Below are 25,245 nucleotides of genomic sequence, written 5' to 3'. Positions count from 1 at the left end.
CAACAAACTGCCCCATGTATCTCCAATCCATGAAGTACATTTTGAATTAATTTCTGTTCTCTGTCTTCTGTCCTTATTATGTGATTATGAAATTTACAAAATACCTTCATCATCATCTAGTCCAGTCCAGTCGTTCTCAGATTTTTTGGTCCTGATTTAGGTGGGTCACATCTGCTGATATTCACCATAGTAGAAATGGAAACACCTTAGTATCATCATGAAAAGTGATTCCCAGGCTTCCCCAGACTATACTTGGAGAACTACTGATCATTTTACCAATGAGAAAAATGGAGACTGGTATTCTGATTCCAAAATCAAGGTACTTTCTTGCTTCACCACGAGACCCACTGCCCTCTTAGAATCATTTGACACTAATGTTTATCTCTTTTCTAGAAATGTGTTCTTCTTTTGGCTTCCCTCATACTGTAATAGTCCTACCTCTGTTACCATTTTCTTTTTCTTCTTCTTTGCTAGCTCCTCTCAGAAGAAGAGATACAAGGTCACTCTCAAGAACTATGGAATTGACTGTGTGACATGGGAGACACTGGCACAGGACCGCTCAGCACAGCATGCCCACATCAGAGGAGGTGCTGTGCTCTATGAGCAAAGCAGAACTGAAACAGCTCAAAGGAAACGCAGGATGCACAAATTTATAATATCCACCCCAAATGTTCACATGGACTATTTCTGCCTGAACTGTGGTAGAGCAGTCTGAGCTCGTATTGGTCTGATCAGCCACAGTCGGACATACCGAACGAAACTTGACTCTAGCATAGTGATGTCATTTTGGTTTTTTTTGAGAACAAAGGACAACAACCAACCAATTTACCTCTTAACTCCAACATAAGGAAAGGCTCATTCCTTAATGTTCCATTTATTTTGTCAGTATCTTTACTATTTAAGTGAAATAATCTTCTTTCATGTTGTATGAACCCCATTTCATGTTGAACACCCCCTAATTTCTATTCTACTTCCATGCTGGATATACCACCTCACCTCAAAACTTACTTTAAACCTGCAAGGTTATGCAACTCTTACTGCAGTTAGTTCTCTCCACCAATCCAGATTACAATGCCCTCCATACTTCAACAATCTCTTCATGCTTATGAATTGCTTGCTATAGCCAAAAATATTCATTCCCCAGAGGTTCACCCCCCGGTAATTAGACTTTCAGTACTTAGAGTGGTCCTTAGACAAAATACAATCAATGGCTACAATTTGGACTCAAAGAGCTTGGGAAAACCTGTCAGAGCTTTCTACTGACACAGCTCAAGAACCCATAATATAACAAGACACTACAGTATGACTTTACTGGGGGACCCTATAAATTTAACACATGTATAAAATTTATTATCTATTCCCATGCCCCAAACCCTGTAAAACATCTCTTCCTCCCAACCTAAGATACCAATTTTCTTCTTAGCCCTAGCACATTTAACTGTTAAATACACTAGTACATGATATATAGTTGTATCTTATCCCCATATTGGGGCATAATAGCCATGAGTACAATAAATGTGTCATCTAAAATTGCGTATATCCCCTAGTCCCTAGCAGTGTTCTACACACAAGAGGAACTTAATAAATGTTAGTTAAAGTGAAAATCAACTTAAATGCTGCATCTCACTCAAGAAATTCCTGGGGACACCAGCCCACACCAGATCTAGATGTTTGTAGGCCCTGGGCATCAGTCCTCTGTTGGATACATTTCTACAAGTGTTATCTGATTTCAGTTTAAAAAAATCTCACATGTTGATCTTTGCTGTTAGTTTCTTTTATTACTTTTAAACTGACATTGACATTGTTGAATAGCATAACAACTTTGTTTTCTCAGTCTCTCTCCACACAACACACACAAAATTTGTGACATTTTTTTATCATACAAATTATTTTCCAAGGCATAGTCAGAAGTGTTTTGACTGGTCCTTAATAAATGTAGACCTTATAATATGGCCCCAAAAATCCTGGTGGATTTCTTCTTCCTTTACATCCCTTTCCCATTACATCTGTACTACACAATCCAGCACTTTCACATCAACTTCCTGTTCCTTAATTCTTTCATGTGTTCAGTTGGATGTAGGTATCCCAAATATTCAATTCAGTAACAGACATTAAGGGCTTTATAGGTTCAAGGTACTAAATCATTGGAGATACAAAGAAAAAAGGAAATAACAGAAGCCCTCAAGAAGCTTAAACTAGGGGACAGAACACGTAAAAGACAGTAAATATATAATTTGAGAAAGGTAAGAACTCCAACTACTAGGATCAGAAACGGACGTGGGAGGTGGCACCTACCCGAGCCTTGAAGGAAACTAAAGTTTCTAGAAGCAAGAAAAGGAGTGCATTACAGGCATAAGGGGCAGCAAAGGCATGGGGGCTAAAGATAAATTGCTGAGTACAGGAAAGAGTAAATGGGTCTTCTGGCTAGAATGTACATGAAGAGAAAAAAATATGAAATAAGTCTGAAAATGCAAGTTGAGGACAGATTGTGAAGGGTTATATGCCAACCTGAAGGGTTGATATTTTGTCCTAAAGATAATGGATGGGGCAGCTAGGTGGCACGGTGAGTAGGGCACTGGCCCTGGAGTCAGGAGCACCTGAGTTCAAATATGACCTCAGACACTTGACTAGCTACGTGACCTTAGGCAAGTCACTTAACCCCAATTGTCCTGTCTTCTCCCCTCAAAAAAAAAAAAAAGATAATGGATAGCCTCTAACGATTTTTGAGCTAGGGAATGACATGGGTCAGATTTTTGCTGTAGGAAGATTTTCTGGAAGCTGGATGAAGAATGGATAAGAGGAGCGAGACTGGAAACAAGAAGCCATATTAGGAGTCTACTGCAAAAGTTCAGGTGAAAGGTGATGAGGACCTCCACCTGAGGTGGTAGCTGGATGAGCAGAGAGGAAGAAAAAGATGCCAAGAAATGTACATGTGGAATAAACAATATTTGGCAACTGTCTGGATATGGAGTGAGGCCTAGTCAAGAGACAAAGATAATTACAAGCTCAGGAACCTGAGTGACTCCAACGATGGTGACAAAAGAGGAAGACTTAAGCTTTCTGGGGAGATAGGAGGGGATGAGATCAAGGACATAAGTAAAGAGATTGGCCTTGACAAAGAGAACCCCCTCTCATTAGAGAAAGAAGGTGAAAGGTAAAGATGCAGATAAAGATAATTATTATAAACAATGCTCTATGATTTTGAGGTATAAAGAAGAAGAGGAACTTCACTCCTGATGGCTTCTATTTCTTAGTAAAATAGGTAGGAAGAACATCTGCTGATTCAAACGGATATAAGGAAGCAATGGGGGCTTGATGAGAAAAGAGTTTAGAACAGCCACTGAAGGATATGAAACAGTAAATCAAGAAAAGATGAAAGTTCCGCTGGGCAGTGTAAAGATTCAATCAAATTGTAGTTATTCAGTTGTTCACTCATGTCTGACTCTAAGTGACCCCATACATAGGCTTTGTCCATGGGGTTTTCTTGCCAAAAAAAAAAAAGAGAGAGAGAGAGAAGAAGAAAAATGGAATGGTTTGCCATTTCCTTCTCCAGTGTGTCCCCATTTTACAGATAAGGACCTAAGGCAAATAGAGGTTGAGTCCAGGGTTACACAGCTAGTAAGCGCCTGAGGCCAGATTTAAATTCAGTTCTTTTGGACTCCAGGCCTGGTGCTCTATCCATTGCACCTAGCTCCACTACCTCCCATCAAAATTAGTTAATATTAATTTACAGTGTATCCAGCTGGCATGGTTATATTGAATTCCTCCAACAGTATTCAGCAACTTGGGAAGAATAAGTAGTCTATGAATGATAAACAGAAATAAATGAACAAGCACCTTACAAGAGCTATTATCTGCATAAATGGAAGAATAACCTACATCAATTAAATCAAAGTATCAACGTTAAATTTTTTTTTCTTTCCAACTAAATAGTAAGCTCCTGGTAAGCAAGACTTACACTTCTAGGCAGCTCATATCATCCACAATATAAGCACGTAATGAGTTCTCAAAGACCCCTTTATCTATCTGCAAACTTCAGAGAAACGCTTAAAACAACTCAAATTCATTCCCCTGTTGCTTCCAATTTCAGATGATCAGAATTAACAAATCCTATGCCTAAATGTAGTGGCTCAGTCTAACTCAAAGCTTAACTCAAATTCTAAGCCTGAATATTCACAAGCATCTTCCACTAATTCATTAACTGTGTTGATCAAAAAAAGCATTTGATTCACAGTTGCATCATTAATTTAATTCAAGCCAATATAAGAAGGTTTTCATAAATATTTACTATGTATCCAGCACTATGATAGACACTTGGGAAGTTACAAAACAATTATAAACAGACACACATTTCTCCAAACGAACTGACATCCCTCTGATTTGTTGATGCAGGCACATTTAAATTACCATTAACATATTTTTGTCCTTAGTTGTTTTCCCAAATTCAGAAAAGCCTATCTGTAAGTGGACCATTACATAAAGTGGAAAGAAGGAGGGGAGTCCTGAGAGAATACAAGACGCCCCACCAAATTAAAAGTCAGGTGAAGTCCGAAATGGGGAAGATTGGGACTTCACAATAACCTGGAAAGACCTGTATCATATGATGCTGAGTGGACACTGTACACAACCACACACATACTGATTCTGTGATGACTAACTTTGATAGACTTGGCTCTTCTCAGCAATACAAGACTTAAAGACAGCTCCAAAGGACTCCTGATGGAGAGAGCTACCTACATCCAGAGAAAGAACTATAGAGTCTGAATGCAGATTGAGACAAACTATTTGCTCTCTCTCTCTTTTTTTTTCTTTTTTTTGGTTTTGTTTCTTCTTTCTCATGATTCCTTCCATTGGTCATAATTCTTCTTTACAACTTGACTATTATGTAAATAAGTTTAATGCGAAGGTATGTGTAGAAGATATATCGGATTCCATGCCGTCTTGGGCAGGGAGGTGGAGGGGATAGAGGGGAAGAAAATCTGGAATTCAAAAACATGCAGAACTGAGTGCTGTAAACCAAAAATTTTAAAAATCTTAATTTAAAAAAAAAAGTCTGGTGAAATTTCAACTTAAAATGGAGAAAATATCAACCACAAAACCCAGGAAAAACATGTATTAATTGAACAAGATTAATTGACCAAAAAAACCAAGATTAATTTGAAGCTCATGGTTTCTATAAGCATTTTAAGTAATATTAAAGTAGGCATGCTGATACTAAATATCAGGTCAGTTTCCATTTCCACTATTAAAGAAATAAAAGCAGTATAGTTCAGGTCTTTGACCAAATAAATCTTAAAATAGTCCAGACTTCTGGTCAGCTATGAAATCCATCACTGATGAATGGCTAAACAAATTGTGGTTTATCCAGTAATGGAATATTATTCATCACAAGAAACAACGAATATGATGAATACAGAGAAGCTTGTGAACTGATTCACGATGAAATATGCAAGAAAACACATACAGGATTATAACAACGAAAACAGAAAGACCTGCAACCACAAACCAAATGAACGTGAATGTTGCAAAATTACGAAGAACAAGGATGGCCTCATAGAAAAAATATGAGACATTTCCCCTGACTTCGCCGGTAGAACACTGTATATATTTTTTTCTTTTCTTTTTTTTTACCAACTGATCAATTTTGCTCTTCCTCCTCATTTTCTTTTAAAAAATATTCTTTGTTATACAGGATGGCCCTCGGGGAGCAGGAGGAAGGGATACTGTGGAGAATTTAAGTGATGCAACAAAAGATATCAATAAGAAAATTTATTTAAAAAAGAAAAGTGACTACAATCTTTGACACAGTATCACCACTGAACATAAACAAAAGATGCCAAACATAACAAAATTCTTATAGCATTGTAAGAGGAATGGCCTTTGTTTTCTTTGAGTGACTCAGCTTACCTCATTGAGCCTCTGGATGCTGTGGCTTGCTCTTCCGGGGCAGGAAGCCCAGAGAGCATGTCAGGAAGCAGAAAACTTCCTGTGATGAGTCATGGGGCTGGGTGAGGGGAGGTGTTAACATCTACCCTAGGGGGAGGGGCCAAGCCAAGAACCAATCGGCCCTGGTCATTCAGGCGGTGCTTGATGATGTCAAAAACCCTATAAGAGGGGAGAGGACAGCTTGAAGCTCTCTCTTTCCTTTTCCGGTTGATGTGGGAGCAGCGGCAAGCAAGCGTGACTCTGGGCCAGCCCTTGCTCTCGGGCCGAGCCCAGATGTTGGTAACTATGAATTGTATTGGGTCTGTCTGTTGATATTTGTAATTTGTATGTATTTTGGTTTTGAGGTTCGGGGTGCTGGTTTGTTTTTCCCCCGAACTAAATGAATGTTTTGAACCTCAGGGTGCTGGTTTTTTCCCCTGAAGTAAGTCAATGAATCTGTATTTGGTCTGTCTCTTGATGCTTGTCTGTATGCTCCCCTGAACTAACTGAATGCTGGTGTTTTCCCCTGAACTAAATGAATGTTGTCTGTATGCTAAGTGAATGCTGGATTAAAGTAAGCTGGTCAACCCCTTCACCGTGCTCTCCTTGTTTAAGCAGATAAAAAGAACCTGTGCTTTTCCAGTATCCCGGCAGCATCCTGGGTGCATCTTACGCCCCCACAGAAGCTGCTAGCTGGGTTGTTAAAACAAGCGTACTTTTTGCGAAAGCAAAAAATACAAAAACCACAAAAACCCACCAACTAGGATATGTTTGAACAAATTATAGAATATGATTGTTACAGATTATTATTGGGCCAAAGAAAACAATCAATACAAAGAATTCTTATTTGGGACATCTATTAACTGATACAGAGCCAATAAGCAAAATTAAGAGAATAATACAACATAAAGCGGGGATTCTTAACCTTTTTTGAGTCATGGACCACCTTCCCAGTGTGGAACTTATGGACTATGTCTCAGGATGTTTTTAAATGAATAAAATAAATACATAAGATAACAAAGGAAACCAATTATATTGAAATAAAGTTATCAAAAAAAACTTTTAAGTTCACATACCCTAGTCTAAGAACTTCTGACTTAAAGGAAAACAATACTAAAATATAATAAAACTCAGATTAAGGCGATGACCATTCTTGAATGCAGAGAACTGATCATGAAGTGTACCTCCCTCTCATCAGAGAGGACGCCACTACAGAAAAAGTATAAAGCAAATACTGTCAAACACAGGCAAGGAATATATTATTTGGTTTAATTAAACTGCTTTGTTATAGGGCATGTGTGTGTGTGTATGTGTGTGTATATGATATGTGTGTGTGTATGCGTATGTGTGTATACACACACACACGTCTGCCTGTCTAAAATCATTAGGTATCTTTGGTTTTCCATGATCTTTCAAAAATCACTAAGAACAGATGAGTAATCACATCTGCCAGTTCTTTCAGTATCCTGGAAGGTAGTTCATCTGGGCCTGATAATCTGAACTTACTCTGTAGTATCCAGGGCTATTTCTTTTCTTATCTTGGACTTCAATTTCCTTTTAACCATTTCTGATCTGTCCTTCCTATTCCAAAGATCATTCTTTTGGGGAGAAAAAAACAGGAAAATAAATTTAATAGTTCATCCACTATCATTATTCTAGCCACTCTAAACAGCAATTCTATTCCTTCTTTGAGCTTCCACTTGCCCCCAACATAATTAAAGAGGCTCCCACTCCCCCTTTTATTTGTTGTCCTTCCCCAGCCTTAGCTCAAGCTAAGTTTTAGCCATCTTGACACTATTCTTACAGGACCAAGACATAAGTATCCTCAATTATCATATCCTCTGTACTGTTTATTTTCAAATTTAAGTTGGTCAATGAGTTCCCTTATGCCTACACAATTCTCTTTAAGATAGTCCTTGTATTTCTTATGGCAATTGCTCCTTTGTGTTTTCTGGATTCCAGTTTTAAGAGCTTCCCATGTCTCTTGGGCCAACTTCCCATGTAACATTTTAGATCTTAATATATCTATCCTATCCTTGAACCCAGTGAACTCTGCTCTTCCCCAAATCTAGGGTACACCTCAGACTGTGCCTAGCTTCCCTCTTCTCTATCATCATTCCAAAGGGTGGAGATGTGCTTCTTCCTCTATTCTCATCAAATCCAAGGTGACACAACTATTTACTGGCAGAGCCAGAATAGAATCTATTTTTCTTCTAAATCCTACTCTAATACTCCTGCTAAGCCATACTATTAGTCAGTCAACAGGCACTATTAAGCACTTAAGTTCAGGTACTATGCTAACTACCTGATGTTACAAAGAAAGGCAAAAACATAGGCCCTGCTCTCAAACAGCTCACATTACTAATGGCGGAGATAACATACAGATAAATTATGTAGATTTAAGATATATACAGTATAAATTCAAGGTAACCTATAAGGAGAAGACACTAACAGCTGGTGGGACCAGGAAAGGCAACAGGACTTGAGTCTTAAAGGAAGCAAGGAAAACCAAGAAGCAACAGGTGACAAGGCACAGCATTTTAGATGTGGGGGATGGTCAGTACCAATGCATACAGAGTTCTGTGTGAGGTACGTCAAGTAGGCCAGAGTAGGTAGATCACAGACACAGTAGAAGGAAAAAAAGTATAAGGAGACTGGAAAGGTAGAACAGGGCCACGTTGTGAAAGGATTTATATGCCAAACCAAAGATTTTATATTTGATCATGGAAGTAACAGGGAGCCACTGGAGTTTACTAAGCATGTAGAAGAAGAGAAGGGGGTAAATGTAGTGAGAACTGCACTTCAGGAAGATCACTTTGATAGCTGAATAGAGGATAGCCTCGAGTGGGGAAAGACTTGAGCCAGAGACACCAACCACAAGGCCAGGCATGAGGTGATGAGAGCCTATACAAAGGTGATGACTAAGAGAGTGGAGGGGATACCCATAAGAAAGACATCGGGAAAGTTAAAATGATAAGATCTAGCAACTGATTTATATGGGTAAGTGTGAGTAAGCAGATGAGAATTTCACTGATATTATGGGTCTTGATGACCAAGAAGATTGTGGTGCCCTTGAGAGTAACTGAGATGTTTGGAAAAGGGGAAGGTTTGAGGAGAAAACACGAGTTCTTTTCTGGATGTGTTGAATTTAAGATGCCTACAGGACATCTATTTTAAGATGTCCAAGTGGCAATAGGTGCTTCAAGACTGGAGCTCAAAAGAGAGATTAGGCCTAGATATACAGATCTAGAAATTATCCGTGTAGACAAGAGTTAAATAAATGGAAGTTGATGAAACCACCAAGACAACATAAAGGAAAAAGAGGGCAGCCAAAGAACAGGACTTTGGGGGACCTTTCCCATGTCTAGTGGCTATTATCTGTGTGAAGATCCAGCAAAGGATATTTAGAAGGAGCAGTTTCACAAAAACCTAGGAGAGTATCAAAGAAGATAGAGTGATCAACGGTGTCCAAAAGCTACAGAGCAGTCAAGATTCAAAATAGATTTGGCAATTATGAGACCATTTGTAACTTTTCAGATTCAGTTTAATGAGGTCAGAAGATAGACTGCAAAGGGTTGAAAAGAGACTGAGAATAAAAGTAAAGGTACCTAGTTTGGATAGCTCTTTCAAGGAGGCTAACCAAGAAGGGATATAAAATGATAAATAACTACAGGTGATGGTAGAATCAAGTGAAGAGTTTTTTAAGGTGAGGAAAAACATGAGCATGTTTGTAGGCAGCAAAAAAGGAGCCAGTAACAGGGAGACACAGAAGATTCAAAAGACAGTGGGATCAGTCTGATGGAGAAGATGGGGAAGGAATAAGATTACTGGTGTATGTAGATGGGTTTGCCTTGGCAAAGAGGAGGGCCCCCTCTTACACTCAAGGCAGGGGTGAAGGGGAAGATGGTGTGGGAAATATCTGAGTGATGTGAGAAAAGGAGGGAAGAAGAAGAATGATAGAATGGCCTAATTTTTTCAGTGAAGTATAAAGCAAAGTCTTCAGCTGAGAGGATGGATGGAAGGGGTGCCATGGGAAGATAGAGAAAGGACTGAGTAGCTGCTGTGGTGAGTAGATTAGCAAATCAGGGAGGTAGAAAAGAACTGCCTAGATGAAGTGAGGACCCAGTTGAGATTAAGTAAATTTATAGTGGATCCAATCAGTTCCATGATTTTCTCCAGCTCCATTTACATGAATACGAACAAAAGAGGTAGATGGTAAGAGTAATCTAAGGTTAGGACTTGCCAACACATGTTCTGAGAGACGGCCATCTGAAGTGCTGGAGAAGGCCCTAGGATAAGGCCAGGGCAGGGTGTCTAGGAACAGAGCTAGTGTAAGGCACTGGGAAAAGGCCCTGAAACAAAGGTTGAGGTCTGGGAGAGGTGGAAAGGCTCTGAGATAAAAGAAGGTGACCAAGAGGTAAGTTAATCCCCACAGGCACCGGGAAGACCATTGGACGAAAATGATGGCCAAGAGGCAAATGAAACTCCACAGGGCAGTGGGAGGGCCCTGATGAAGATTAAGGCTCATCCAGCAAACAGAACTTTCTACCTTAAAACTTGAGCTTATTAATCAATTAATAATCTCTAGCTCAGGAGTTAAAAGTACCAAGAAAAGGAGCTTTCTAAGACCTCAGTACCAAAAGGGTTTGACATTTCTACCATAACCAAAAAATAGGTTAAGAAACACACAGGAATCTAGGATGACAAGAACAGAAGCATTGATTATTTTATAGTTTTTTTTTAAGTAGAAGTAGGTATGTTCTAAAAGCTTTCTTGAAAGGTAGCAGCAACAAAACTGAAAATTACTTATTTATTTAAAAAACAGGTACCAATACCCATAATGGTAAGGAAAGCACATATGGAAAAATCTAATGGAGGAAAAATTACTTAATTCTGTTTTAATCAATAATGTTTTAGTCAAAAATCCTGTTTCAGACTCTTTACCAAATGCTATACTGAACTGTTCACAAAGGCAATTCTGGTTTAAATAAATAAACCTGTGAATTATTTGCATACAAACAACAGTTGAATCCATGAGAGCAAACTGGCATGACTGAAAATTTTAATATTAGAAGAAATGTAGAACACTATGGCTATTCCATAGTCAAAATAAAAGTGGATAATGGGGGGGGGGGGCGCACGCAAGCCAAGATGACAGCTGGAAAGCAGGGACTTGCTTAAGCTCTCCCCAAAATCCCGTCAAACACCTGTACAAAACAGCTCTGAGTGAATTCTAGAGCTGCGGAACTCAAGAAATTTCAGAGGGAAGCAGGTCTCCAGCCCAGGAGAGTCTGGATGGTCGCTGGGTAGGGTCTATCGCAAGGTGCTGGGAGTAGAGCGCAGCACAGTGTGGGCCGAGCCAGGACCAACCAGACCAGGAGTCAGGCAGCGCAGGCCTGAGGGCCATGAATCATTGAGCTGTGGCAGTTACCAGACTTCTTAACCCACAAACGCCAAAGACCACAGAGCAGGTTAGTGGGAAAACTGCTTGACAGGAGTGAGAGCAGTCTGGCCCCAGCCCTGGGGGCAACACAGGTGGTGCTGCAGTGGTGGCAGCTGCTTTCAGAGCTCCAGCATCAGCTGCTTCCAGAGTCCCTGGCTCACACAGTGGGAGGAATCAAGTGGCCCATCAGAGCAGGAGTGCAAGGAGCGCTTTGCTGGCACAGAGGCAGGCTCTCTTGCTGTGCCCTGCTTGGATCTGGGTCACGATCCTGGTTGGCAGTTCTTGGGGGAGGAGGAGCACTGCTGTGGCAGAGCTTGCGGTGACAATGGAGTAGAAGTAGCTCTGAAAACAGCAGTGCAGCCCCTAAAGCTTAGGACAAAGTACTCTCTACTCTACAAGCAGTTATACCCTGACAAAAAACTCAAAGGTCAAGTAGTTGGCTGGGAGTATGAACAGGCAGCGAAAACAGACTCATACTCAGACTCAGACTATAGAATCTTATTTTGGTGACAAAGAAGATCAAAACATACAGCCAAAAGAAGTCAACAAGGTCAAAGAGCCCACATCAAAAGCCTCCAAGAAAAACATGAACTGGTCTCAGGCCATGGAAGAGCTCAAAAAGGATTTGGAAAAGCAAGTTAGAGAAGTAGAGGAAAAACTGAGAAGAGAAATGAGAGTGATGCGAGAACACCATGAAAAACAAGTCAATGACTTGCTAAAGGAGACCCCGAGAAAATACTGAAGAAAATAACACCTTAAAAAATAGACTAACCCAAATGGCAAAAGAGCTCCAAAAAGCCAATGAGAAGAATGCCTTGAAAGGCAGAATTAGCCAAATGGAAAAGGAGGTCCAAAAGACCACTGAAGAAAATACTACCTTACAAATTAAACTGGAGCAAGTGGAAGCTAGTGACTTTATGAGAAATCAAGATATTATAAACAGAACCAAAGGAATGAAAAAGTGGAAGACAATGTGAAATATCTCACTGGAAAAACCACTGACCTGGAAAATAGATCCAAGAGAGATAATTTAAAAATTATTGGACTACCTGAAAGCCATGATCAAAAAAAGAGCCTAGATATCATCTTTCAAGAGATTATCAAGGAGAACTGCCCTGATATTCTAGAGCCAGAGGGCAAAAGAGAAATTGAAAGAATCCACCAATCGCCACCTGAAAAAGATCCCAAAAAGAAAACTCCCAGGAATATTGTTGTCAAATTCCAGAGCTCCCAGGTCAAGGAGAAAATACTGCAAGCAGCCAGAAAGAAGCAACTGCAGTATTGTGGAAACACAATCAGAATAACACAAGATCTAGCAGCTTCTACATTAAGGGACTGAAGGGCTTGGAATATGATATTCTGGAGGTCAATGGAGCTAGGATTAAAACCAAGAATCACCTACCCGGCTAAACTTGAGTATCATGCTCCAAGGCAAAATATGGATTTTCAATAAAATAGAGGACTTTCAAGTTTTCTCAATGAAAAGCCCAGAGCTGAATAGAAAATTCGACTTTCAAATACAAGAATCAAGAGAAGCATGAAAAGCTAAACAAGAGAGAGAAATCATAAGGAACTTACTAAAGTTGAATTGTTTTGTTTACACTTCTACATGGAAAGATGATGTGTGTAATTCATGAGACCTCAGTATTAGGGTAGCTGAAGGGAATATATATATATATATATATATATAGACAGAGGGCACAGGGTGAGTTGAATATGAAGGGATGATATCTAAAAAAAAAAATCAAATTAAGGGATGAGAGAGGAATATATTGAGAAAGGGAGAGATAGAATGGGGTAAATTATCTCACATAAAAGTGGTAAGAAATAGCAGTTCTGTTGCAAGGGAAGAGGGGACAGAGGAGGGGAAATGGGTGAATCTTGATCTCACTGGATTTGACTTGAGGAGGGAATAACATACATACTCAATTGGGTATCTTACCCCACAGGAAAGTAGGTGGAAGGGGATAAAAAAAGAGGGGATGATAGAAGGGAGGGCAGACAGGGGGAGGAGGTAATCAAAAGCAAACACTTTTGAAAAAGGACAGGGTCAAGGGAGAAAACTGAATAAAGGGGGGTAGGATAGGATGCAGGGAAATATAGTTAGTCTTTCACAACATGATTATTGTGGAAGTGTTTTGCATAATGATATATATGTGGCCTATGTTGACTTGCTTGCCTTCTTAGTGAGGGTGGGTAGGAAGGGAAGAAGGGAGAAAATTTGGAACTCAAAGTTTAAAAAGCAGATGCTCAAAAAAAAAAAGTTGTTTTTGCATGCAACTGGGAAATAAGACATACAGAGAATGGAGCATAGAATCTATTCTGACCTACAAGAAACTAAGGGGAAGTGGGGGAGTAGGGTGACAGAAGGGAAGGCTGAGTGGGTTGACAGAAGGGAGGGCTGACTGGGGAACAGGGCAATCAAAATATATGCCATCTTGGAGTGGGGGAAAGGGTAGAAATGGGGAGAAAATGTGTAACTCAGAATCTTGTGGAAATCAATGTTGAAAACTAAAATATTAAATAATAAAATATAAAAAAAAATTTTTTTAAAGTGGATAATGAAAGCCTCTGATTGAAGACAACATAGGACTCCCCTAAAAGTTACAAGAAAAATTAAGGAAATATAGGTGCCAAAATCAGAGTGCCTGCTCTGGATTAAATAGAGATACAATATCAAAAGTTGCAGAAACTTTTTAAGAGTAACTTTTACCCCTGTCAAGGAGATCACTGGCAACAATATGAAAGCCAACAATTATGATAAAGAGATAAAAGCTATGTCCAAGCCATAAAGTGAATAGCTTCACTACAAATTTAAATTTCAAAATAAAAGTGTTTTTCCTCAATATTCAAAACATTCCAATCCAAAACTGAGCTTCTTCACAGAAACACAGAAAATATCTATAATGGGTTATTTTTATTCTTTTAACCTAATATTTTTCATATACTATCATATACTTATTCAAAGGGAAAAAAAGGAAATTCCTAGTATTTGGCTCACGTCAATAGGTAGATATTTAAACTAAATTTTCCATTTTCAGAGTTGCATAAAGTTTTCATGCAGAGTGGCATAACTCAGCCCTCCTCTAGTACCCTACCTTTTTTTTTTTAAGTATTGTGCATTTAAACCTGAAACTTATACTATATATGCCACAAGTTTGAAATAGATGGACTTGGTCACATAACCAACGAAGTGGAGTACTAGATAGTCTCTCCAAATCTTATGACCTCTTGAACCTCTCCAAAATAGTAATTATGCACAAGAGATGAAGCAATTGCAGCTCTCTCTGTGGTCTAGGACATCAAGAATCCAAATGAGGCCTAACAACGGAGAATACTAATCCCTAACCCCAGAATTTGCTCACTCAACACCTTCCCAACTGGGCAGCAGGACTAAACCATAAGGCTTGCAAGAGAATTCAACTATAATTCACTAAGACCCTAGGGCTTGGAACAGCATTCAACCTCGCCATGGAAACCCAAAGTCCCAAAGCAGGAATTTGCTAAGGCTGCCGATGGCAACTTAATAGTTCTTGGTGCTGCAACAGAGCTCAGCCAAAGAACCGATGAACAGAGAGAAGGGGGGCAGGAAATGTGTGTGACTGTCTAGCACTCCACTGAAGCTGAAAGAGTCCAGCATCCAGCTGGGTCCAATTCTGTTCCCCAGAGGTCACAGAGGAGACAAAGGCTAGTGAACTGAGAATTGCTCAAAATAGGAGGCTTAAACTCTTGACATTCAGCACCCAGAGAAACCACCATCAAAGGGGAGGGAGTCAGAAAGTAAGCAATAGGAGAAAGTAGAGGGGGAAAAAAAGACTAAAATTACCAAAGATTTCAGGAGGAAGAAAACTCAATTAACGACCTTGAGCATAAGCAAATAAATCAGCAGGGAAGATATTAATGGAAGAAAGAAATATGGACCCCAGATTAGGTTTAAAAAAAAAAGTTCAGACATCTATGAATAAGTATTCTAAAACAAAGAAAAATCAATCAACACCTGATGAAGCAGAGGACCCTGTGGATTCTCAAGAGAGTATGAAACCTGAATGGTTTAAAAGAGAAATGAGAATTGTGAAAATAGAATTTTTTGGCTGCACAGCAGAAATAATTAGGAGAATAGAAAAACTTAAATCCTCAGTTGCAAATCTCACTGAAGAAACAAAAGCTACGATAACTGATTGGGAATGCAAATAAATGAAAGTGAAAGACAATCTAAGAGAAGTAACAAGCAAATAAAATTAAAAGAAAGCATGATTCTTCATACAAGGAAAACATACTGATCTCAAAGACAGGACAGGATGCACAGAGACAACTTAAGGATTATAGGCCTTCTAGAAAAACACAGATGAAATAAAAGGTTACATTTTTTAATGGAGGAAAACAGAACTATGGCTAGGGAGAAAATTCATAACCATAAGATAGGAGATCACAAAAGATAAATCATTTTGATTATGTGAAATTGAAAGGCTTTTGGACAAACAGATCAATGCAGTTAGGTTAAAAATACAAATTACTGATTGGGAAAAATATCTTTGCATCAAATATCTTTGATGAGGGCCTATGGTGAAGATAAATCAATTACTAACACAAATATACAAGAATGAGAACCCTTTCCCAATAGATAAATAATCAAGGAATCCACAGTCCTCAAATATGAATTATAATAGGGCTGTCCAAACCTGCCTACAAGCATAGAAATTTACATAAAGGCTTTAGTAAATATTTAGTAAACTTATTTACATCAGAGCTCTCACTAAAATGGCAAATCAAAATGTATTGTCTATTGTTTCAATAAAAACCTAAGGTTGGACAGCCCTGTAATAGAAAATAAATAATAACAGAAGTGCAAATTAAAAGAACTTTCAGGTTTCACCTCACAACCAGCAAATTAGCAAAGATGACAAAAAGAAATAGTCAATGTTAGAGGAACACATTAGTAAGATATGTTAGTGAGATAAGCAGCATTAAGACTATTGTTGGTAGAGATGTGAGTTAATCTGGACATTCTGGGAGGTAATCTGGAGTTAAATTTTTAAAAAAGTGATTAAAATGTCCATACCTTTGACCCTCACTACTAGGAAGATACCCAAAGACATCAAAGACAGGAAAAATGGTCCCACATATACCAAAAGAGTCAATACAACATTTTTTATGGCAGCAAAGAACTGGAAACATTATCAGGAAATGGATAAACAATACATGAATATAATGAAACTATACCCTAAGAAATAGTGACTATGATGAATTTAGAGAAACCTAATCCCCCTAATCATGATCTCTAATTTGATTACCACTCTAGGTACTTTACTGCCTCATCTGGCTCTCATTTCTGGCCTATTTACTTTGTCCTATAGCCACCCAAAAACAGTACTGAACATCTTGCATTAAAAAAATGAGACAAAAAACACAGTAAAAAAAAAAAAAGTCAGAAAACAGTTTATTTTGTGCATTCGCAAAGCACTACGGTTTTACAGGTTAAATAATTTTAAACTGTTTTAATAGTGCAGAATGACACATGATATTTCTATTTCAATTGTCTACACCAGCTTCCTAAATACAAGATTGAAGAAGTGTCGCTATATAGTTCTGAAAGAGCTGCAGATTTTGGTCAATTGTCAACTCAATATAAGTCAAAATGTGACCATCAAAAAAGCTAATGTGATCTTGACAGGCAAAAATATCTAAGCCCAGAAAGGTCCTGCTATACTTTACCCTAGTCAGTCCATCCCCGAAACAAGGCTCCACATTTTTAAAAAGATACCAATCAAGTGTCTAGAGAAGGTAGATCTGGATAATGACAGGTACAGAAACCATACCATATGAGAATCAGGTGAAGGAACTAGGGGTGCTTAGCTTGGAGAAGACCATAACATAAAGGGAGGAAAGGAGAGGGGATGGACATGATTTGGAAGCCATCTTCTTGGTACCAGGCGCACAGAAGGAACAAAGGGTGGAAGTTGCAGAGCCAGATTTAGGTTGCTATGAGGAAAAAAAATCCTAAAATTAGAGCTATGCAAAAATAAAAGGGGCTGCCTCATGATATAGTAGGCTCCCCCTAATTAAGGATCTTCAAGAAAAGCTAGGGCTCTTGAAATTCCTTCCAACTTAGATTCTGTCATTATTTGAGAAAAAAATCAAAGTACATGATTTATATATTCTAATATATCTCCTATGTTTGTCTTTTTCTCCAACAAAAATTAGCAAAATTTATAAAGCAAAAAATTATGAAATAAGAGATGCAAAAAAGCTAAAAAGGGACTTCACAAATGATGGAAATAGAGTTGGAGGGGTTGTGGGAAGAGAGGCACACAAGCACATTTGTTGATGGAGCTGTGAGTAAGAACAACAGTTTTGAAAAGCAATTTGGAATTATGCAATTAAAGCGACTGAAACGTCCATACCCTCTGACCCAGACTTTCCAATACAAGAAAGTCATTGATGAGCAAGTCCCCAAAATACTTATAGCAGCACTTTTTTATAACAGCAAAGAATTGGAAATAAAGTGGATATTCATCAATTAGAGAATGGCTAAACAAACATACATATATACACACATACACTCACACCACTTTATGAGGTTATAACATTGAAAATGGAAAGACTGTTGTAGCCTTAATTTTGAAGAGTGTTGTTAGTTTTGAGCCTTTTGAATGGGTATACGTAATTAGTCAATGGGAGTATAAAAGCAATATAAATATGTTATGCTCAACTCTTAATTGTATCAGTCATTTGAATATTTCCATTTTCAATTACAAGTTTCTTATGCTAACCCAGAAAACCTAAAAATCTACACAGCAAAGTCAGTCAAATGAAAGGTCAACTGCCATGCAAAAACAGTTCTAACCTCATAAAGTGGTGTGAGTGTATGTGTGTATATATGTATGTGTGTGTGTAAACGTATAAAAGTTTAATTCTGGACCTCCAAACAGCAAAAAGAAAAGAGAGGCATTTGTTCCCAACAATTTCATCTTACGTGTGCTCTGATGGTTAGAAAATTAGGTCATTTGCAAGTAAATAGTTCTCAAACATGATTTTTTTCTAGTAGTCTTTGCTCAAAAAGACAAATGCAGCTTCTTTTTTTAATGTCTATTTCCATGCCACCCAAAATGCTAATTCCAAAGGTTTGCTTTTAATGCTAATAAAATCAGCTTATTTTAAGACTTCTAAAACAAAAGTAATAATCTATCATTGTTCTTTGAGAAAACTTCAGAGGCCACTTGTTAAGCATAAAAGTCACTGAAGAAACCTTTATCCTCTTTCAAAATAAACCTAATTCACATTGACAAAACCAGCTAATTACTATTCAGTGAATGAGTAAACAGTGGAGTTCAGTACCTAAGCAACAGTCACCTTTTCTAATAAGGCAAACTCAACCAAGTTAAGTGAACCTCCAAAAGCAATGTGCTCTGACTATATTTCTTCATCTGCAAAACAAGCAACAGGAACTACAGCAAACTCTGTTATTCATTCTAAAAGACCTAGAGAATAAGCAGTACAAAAAGAATATATGATTATCAAGGGAATTAATGAAAACATATGCAAGGAAAGCTGGCCTAGCAGTACCAGATCTAAAACTGTATATAAAGCAGCAACCCAAGACGTGGGAAAATTTGGAACACTAATGCATTGTTGGTGGAGTTGTGGACTGATCTGGAGAGCTATTTGGTACTGGCTAAGAAATAAGAGTGGTAGATCAGTGGAATAGGTTAGGTAAACAAGGCACAGTACTCAATCACTATAGTCATCTACTGTTTGATAAACCCAAAGACTCCAGCTTCTGGAATCTGGAGATCTGGAATCACTATCTGAAAAAAAACTGTGGGAAAACTGGAAAACAGTATGGCACAGACTAGGCATAGACCAACATCTTATACCACATTACCAAGATAAGGTCAAAACAGGTACATGATTTAGACATAAAGGGTGCTACCATAAGCAAATTAGGAGAGCAAGGAATAGTTTGCCTGTCAGATCTATGGAGAAGAGTAAAATTTATGACCAAACAAGAGATAGAGAACATTACAAAATGCAAAATGGAGAATTTTGATTACATTAAATTAAGTTTTTGCACAAACAAAGCCAATGCAACCAAGATTAAAAGGGAAGCAGAAAGCTGGGAAACAATTTTTACAGCCAGTATCTCTGATAAAGGCCTCCCTCATTTCTAAAATATATAGAGAACTGGGTCGAATTTATAAAAATACAAGTTGTTTCCCAACTGATAAATAGTCAAAGGATATGAACAGGCAGTTTTCAGATAAAGACATTAAAGCTATCTATAGTCATATAAAACTGCTCTAAATAGATATTTGAGAAATGCAAATTAAAACAACTCTGAGGTACCACCCCACATCTATGAGATTGACTAATATTACAAAAAAGGAAAATGATAAATTGCTGGAGAAGATGTGGGAAAATTTGGAACACTAATGCATTGTTGGTGGAGTTGTGAACTGATCTGGAGGGCAATTTGGGACCATGCCCAAAGGCCATTAAACTGTGCATACCATTTCATCCAGCAATTGCACTGCTAGGTCTGTATCCCAAAGAAATCATAAAAAAGGGAAAAGGACCCATATGTACAAAAGTACTTACAGCAGCTCTTTTTGTGGTGGCAAAGAATTGGAATTTGAGGAGATGTCCATCAACTGGGGAATGGCTGAACAAGCTATGGCATATGAATGTAAAGGAAGACTATTGTTCTATAAGAAAGGATGAGCAAGTGGATTTCAGAAAAACCTGGAAGATTTACAGAAACTGATGCTGAGTGAAGTGAGCAGAACCAAGAGAACATTGTACACAGTAACAGCAACATCATGCGATGACCAACTTTGATAGATTTAGCTCTTCTCAGCAATACAATGATCTAAGACAATTCCAAAAGACTCACGATGGAAAATGCTATCCACATCCAGAAGAACTATGGAGTCTAAATGTAGACTGAAACGTACTATTTTCTTTTTTTTTCTTTCTTGTTGTTTTTCCCTTTTGTTCTGATTCTTCCTTCACAACATTACTAATGTGGAAAGACATCTAATAGGATTGTACATGTATAGCCTATATCAGATTGCATGCTATCTTGCGGAGGCAGGAAAGAAGGAGGAGAGGCAGAAAAAAAATTTGGAACTCAGAATCTTATAGAAGTGAATGTTGGAAACATCTATACATGTAATTGAAAAAAAATAAAATACTATTGGAAGGGGGGAGAATATATGTTAATCTACATATGAGAAAATCTGAGACAGGACAATTCAACCGTCAAATCAAAGCACAGGGTGTTCCTAAAGTCTGGACACATAGGAAATGTGGAGTTATTGCATCGAGTTCATGTGAATCTTGCAAAGCGCAACAACCTTTGCATTACAAATGATGGAAATTATATTGAAGATGTTATTTGTTAATATTCCAATTAAAGAAAATGTTGTTGAAAATTTCATTCATGTCATTTCCTGAAAATATGCATTTTTTCCTATGTGTCCAGACTTTAGGAACACCCTATATTATTAAGTTCACTGCAGAAACGCTGTTGTTTGCATGGAAAATGAAACAAATTAATATGATAAACTCATAATTAAATGTTCATCAACAGAATAATTTCCTTTCCTAACCAAAGACAACTGAAGCTTGCTATAGACTTTTTAAAAGGTCAATGTCTTCCTATTAAAATTGAATAGTTTTTTTTAAATTAAGGAGTTATCACCTCCCATCTAGACTTAAAAAGGTGTTATGAATGATTTTTACCTTGAGAAGAAAATAACATGCTGAAAACACCAAACCAAAATAGCTTTATGACAAATTCTCTTCTTTTTTTAAACATAAAATTCATTTTCTGAAAAATCAACCAAAAAATGTGAGGGGAAAAAACCCTCCATATCAATCACTGTAAATATCTTCATTTTAATTGCTTTTCTACTTCTTAAAATGTACAAATTGCTCTAAAATTATTTGAAGAGGATGAAAGTTAAATTTTTAAAATGTAAGCAGTAAACACAACCACTATAAAATCAGAATCAGTTAATAAGTATTTGAGGCTAGATGAAAATTATAAAAGAAATATAAAACATAGTTCCTGTCCTAAAAGAGCTTACAATCTAGCTGGAGCAAAAGAAAACTATATGTAACAATAGCAAACAGTTTGAAGATAGCCATTATCAAATGCTAAATTTTAATATGGGCTATTAGTGCTGACAGAAAAAGGGGAGATCAGTGAAAGCTGACACTGGAGAGAATGGGCCTTGATCAGAGAGGGAAGAACTGGATAACTCTATAGGAGAGATAGGCATTCTGAAAAAGGGGAAACTATGAGTAAAGGTACAGAGGGTAGAAGGGATCCTAAAAACATGTCATTGTGGTGGGATGATGAGATAAGCCTAACAAAAGTCCTGAGTATGTGATTAGGAACACAAAACCAGACTATAAATGCCCTTGAAAGCCATTTGGAGCAGCTTACACCTTATGCAGTAGAAAACAAGAAGCTAATTAAAACCAATTGTTGGAACAGTTCAAAGTAAAAAAAAAAAATTTGTTTCATGTCTTTTGTCCATGTTGTATTATGCTTATCAACATCATGTTTGGTCTTCTCCCCACTTTTTTTTTAACTTATGCTCCCCCAGCACTTGCGGATGAATACATAATAAAAGTCTACTGAAAAGAAATTAGTAACTGAGGCTATGACATGGGAGTTTTTTTCTCTTACATAACTATTGTATAACTCTATTTGTGATAACTACTGTAATTCTCCAGACCAGTTACCAAACTTTATGGTCTCAGGATCTCTTTATACTCTTGACAAGTATTGGAGACCTCCCCAGAGAGCTTTTATGTGGGTAATATTTATCAATATTTACTGTATTAAAAATTAAAATATTTTAATAAAAATAATCTTGACCTCAGGGAGAACCCTGGGAAGACCACACTTTGAAAACTGCTGTTTTAGACAATATTCTAAGCATACTAAATTGGGCTTTAATCTGAACTCTCTACGTATTAATTTGTCTCTGAATTTGTGCTGAAACTAAAAGCCATCCAGTGGAAATTCATCTTTTAATTTTATTGTTCCCTTTGAAAATCTAAGCACACAATGACCAGAAGGCTACAGAGTCAATAGTACTACTATACTAATCCTAAAGTTTTTGAATAGGAATGTCAGATGGCATTTGAGCTAGCATCTCTCCATCTGGGGGCAATGTTGCCAGGACACTCAAATATGTGGTTAATTTCAGACATGTTAAAAAGATCAAATTATTTTCATTCACATTGGACACTTCAAAACTACCAATTGATATCCTTTTTAAAAAGTTACAATTTCAATGGAGATCTCTCTTGCTAATGCCTCATATTCAATATTCTCAGGAGACTGCACTTAGATGTATATTAATATTTTTCAAAATAGACATAAAGGTATTATTTGCTTCACAAAATACTAGCTTACACAAAAGATACAGATACAGCATGTAACTCCTAAAAGTAATGCTTAAAGGTTAGAACTATCCCTTCAACTGGTTCAAAATTTGTCTCTACGTTTCATTGATGAAAAGAATTTCTTTGTAAAAAAAATCTCCAAAGGGAATAATGATGAATCTAAGATGATCCTATGATCACTGTGAGGGTCAATATTAAGTTCTCTCCATACCACCAAGTAACACAGCAAGTGTGCCAAACTTCACCTGCAACATGATGCAGAAATGATGTTGCATTCTTTAGTGACTTTGAGAAATTGGCTTTTATATTACCTATCCCACAGAGCAGAATACTGCAGTCTGCAACACATTAACACTACTTTGCTCTCAAGGATATTAAATACATTTCACAATGAGGCAAATTTGCCACCATATTAACGGATTCTTGTCCCTCCTTGTATTTACTGAATAATCTGTAAATATTATGGTTACTACACATAAAAAGGCCATTTCATTTTTCCTAATAGCATTTCACGGGCCTCTAGTGAAATGCCCATTAAAAGGAAAGGAGTAATTCCTACACCTATAGAGAGGAAATCAAGAAGTATAATTCACAATTAACTAGAACATGGGATGAAGCAATTAACATGGTCTATTTTATAGAGCAAGTCAAAGTAAAAATGTTCATGGCTAACATCCCAAAATGTATTTTTGCAAGATATCCTCATGAAAATACTTAATATTCTTTAATTCAACCTCATAAGACAGTAAAAGATGGCTAATACACAACAGTAGAAAAAATGTAGAAATGTCACGCTATTACAATCTACAACATATTAATAGTACTGCCGCTAATGTGTTGGGTTTTATTACAATTCAACAGATTTGATAACTGAAAAAAGTACTCTGAGTTTGAGATGAAGTTCAGTTTACGAGAGAAGGGTTCCCATTCTGATCGGAAGCACAGCGGGGTACACAAAACAGATGAGCAGCCAAGAAACCTGGTCAGTACGGGCTTTATCAGTTAAGAGAAGAAGAAAATGAAATTAAACCCCCCGTTCTTCTTCTCCAATGAAAGGAAGTTGACCTTCCCTCTTCCAGGAATGCTGATAAAAATGTCTCATCCCAAGGCCTCGGTCCAGGGTCTCCTCCCTGGGCGGTGTCTTGCGGGTGTAGGGGAGGGGGACCGGAACCGCAGCGAGGAGGAACCCGGAAGGAAGAGGCCAGAACTCGGACAAAGCCGAACCGGCGCTGGCAGCCGGGCATCCCTGCTTCTCTCTCCTCTCCCAGGGCGGCCGCATCCCCGCGCCCCCCGCCCCTCCTTTTCCAGGGGGCTCCGGGGTGGCCGCCGACGCTCGGCCTCCACCCCACCCCCTCCTGCGACCTACGCAAACGAGAAACACGCCGCGGAAGGGGGCCCCGAACACTTGTCACCCAACGAGCCCCCCTGCCCCGGAGTGCGCCCGCCCCCTCTGCGGTGCCACGCCGTGCCCCCCGCCCCACCCCCATCCCGCAGCCTCCCCCGGGGAATGCGGCGTCCACGGTGCTGACAGCCTGGGAAGGGATGGAGATGGGGAGATAAGCGGGGCTCTGCCTCGACCTCGCGGCCCGACGGGGAAGGAGGTGGCTTTGTCACCCTAGAAACTTTTGTAGGAAGAGGAACCCGGAGGGGGAGGAGGGGAAGCGAGCCCCGCTGCCCTCCCTCGGGCGGGCCCCGGGCTCCGCGCCCGCAGCCCCCCGCCCGCCGCCGCCACTCACCGTCCTGCTCCTGCGGTGGCCGCGCTCCCGGCGGGCTGACAAGGGGGGAGGGGGCTGGGACCGCCGCCTAGATCCGCCGGCTAGGGGGCCAAGGACGGGAGGATTGCGAACAAAGGGCCGGCCGGCGGGGCCGCCGGTCCCCGAGCTCGGGAGCAGCCGTCAAGCCCCTCGAGCGCCCGGGGAGGGCTGTGGGGCCGTCCGTCTGTCAGTCGGTCACTAGCGAGGGAGGCAGGTCCGGCCGCCGCAGCCGCAGCCGCCGCCGCCCCGGCGCATCCTCGTCCGGGGCCCCCTCGCCCCCGGTGCTCCCGGCCTCGGCCAAACGGGTCCCGAGCGGCGATCAGCCCGACCCGTCCCGAACCTCCGAGACCCGCGTCCCCGGCTCCCCGTCAGCCGCCGAAAATGGCGTCAATACCCCTCCCCTCGCTCCCTTCTCCTCCCTCCGGCCCCAGAATGCCCCGCGACAGCCTCCCCGCCCCGCCTAGCCCTACCCGATGATGTCATCGTGTCAGTCTCCGCTCCAGCGCGCAGACGCGTTTGCGAAGCGGGAGCCCATCTCTGCTAAGCCGGGCTGACCCCCGCTGTCAGACTAGACTGCTGGTCAGCCCTGGGTCCCCGGGAGGGCGTGGTGGGGAGATGCGGCCGCTGATAAACAGATCGTCCCCCCGGCAAGGCGCGGCCTTGGAGACGCACAGTGCTAGCCCTTTAGTTGACAGAGAAGGG

At 39.4% G+C, this 25,245-nt stretch overlaps 1 protein-coding gene across 15 annotated transcripts in view; it reads right to left on the bottom strand.

Moving 5' to 3' along the window:
- KLC1 (kinesin light chain 1) overlaps positions 1-24,963 on the bottom strand; it is an 85,501-nt gene extending 60,538 nt beyond the window's left edge. For all 15 annotated transcript variants that reach the window (XR_005009850.1, XR_005009852.1, XR_005009851.1 and 12 more), the window contains exon 1: positions 24,526-24,963. The gene's annotated coding sequence lies outside the window, so the exon portion shown is untranslated. The remainder of the gene's footprint in view (positions 1-24,525) is intronic.
- Between the last annotated feature and the right edge of the window lie 282 nt (positions 24,964-25,245).

This window comes from Trichosurus vulpecula, chromosome 3, assembly GCF_011100635.1.
Source record: "Trichosurus vulpecula isolate mTriVul1 chromosome 3, mTriVul1.pri, whole genome shotgun sequence".
NCBI classification, from domain to species: Eukaryota; Metazoa; Chordata; class Mammalia; order Diprotodontia; family Phalangeridae; genus Trichosurus; species Trichosurus vulpecula.
The sequence above is the reverse complement of the archived record's forward strand: the minus strand, read 5'-3'. Positions and strand labels throughout refer to the sequence as shown.